The sequence below is a fragment of the Leucoraja erinacea genome, chromosome 21 (assembly GCF_028641065.1).
Source record: "Leucoraja erinacea ecotype New England chromosome 21, Leri_hhj_1, whole genome shotgun sequence".
Lineage (NCBI taxonomy): Eukaryota > Metazoa > Chordata > Chondrichthyes > Rajiformes > Rajidae > Leucoraja > Leucoraja erinaceus.
Genome location: NC_073397.1, coordinates 5,440,112 through 5,441,064, shown reverse-complemented (window position 1 = coordinate 5,441,064; position 953 = coordinate 5,440,112). Strand labels below are relative to the sequence as shown.

Here is a 953-nt window from a genome sequence, read left to right as displayed (position 1 = left end):
GGTAATAATTATACAGGGGTCATATAGAAGCCTATATGAACCTTTGGTACTAACTAACCAAGATGGTAATGTCGCCATCATTGATATCAAGGGGTCATAATAAACCCAGTATGAACCTTTGGCTCTAAAAATCCCAACATGGTATATGTCGCACCGCCATTGACTTGCCACTTGAGTATCTCGCCAGGCCACGCTTGGAATATTGAAACTGCCAACCTTTCATTCCAAGCATACTTAATGGTAGACATCAACTTAAAAGATGCATACTATTCAGTACCCATTCAAACAACTTGGAGATAACTTGGCAGTATTAATTATCGACTATGGCTATTACAGCCAAACTGGTTCCAGATATTCTAACCAGCCCTGGCTATATTAAGGAACTATCGTCATGGCATGTTCCAATGATATTAACGACAACTAATCCATGGGTATAGCTATCACAGCTTTAGTTATTATTCTTTTAGCCGAGCTTGTCATGCAATCCAGATAGATCTACGATTGAAACCATCGCTCTCAGCCTTGACTAAGATCAAGCGGAGTATCTGTTGTTGTTAGTTCTATTTTGACTCGTCCCTTATCAAGGGACCATGTATCAATTGATTTGGGACAGGGAAATGGAGAGGGGCTTGCTCTGTCTACTCCACGCATCAACCAGTATTGCAGTACCTTGAAATATAAATCCTCTACTGTTGACTATTTGGTATTCAACACTCTACCCACTTATCTTTAACTTGGCATAGGAGAGTCAGTATGACACAACCTGTAACAATTAATGGTATCTACCTACCATTCAACAGTGGCAAGAGTATTGGGAGTTAGTAGCAGCTGTTCCAGCTACTTAACTTGAACCTTCCATTAAGGCTAGGTGCTAATGTTTAAACTACCCTCACCCAAACCATGGTGGCATTTGGACTAATCTTGAGTCGTCATCACTATAGACACTAGGCGTA

General features: G+C 40.6%; 1 pseudogene; it reads left to right on the top strand.

Annotated features, from left to right (window-relative positions):
- Positions 1–509: 509 nt before the first annotated feature.
- On the top strand, positions 510–688 carry LOC129707592 (U2 spliceosomal RNA; annotated as a pseudogene).
- Positions 689–953: the final 265 nt, after the last annotated feature.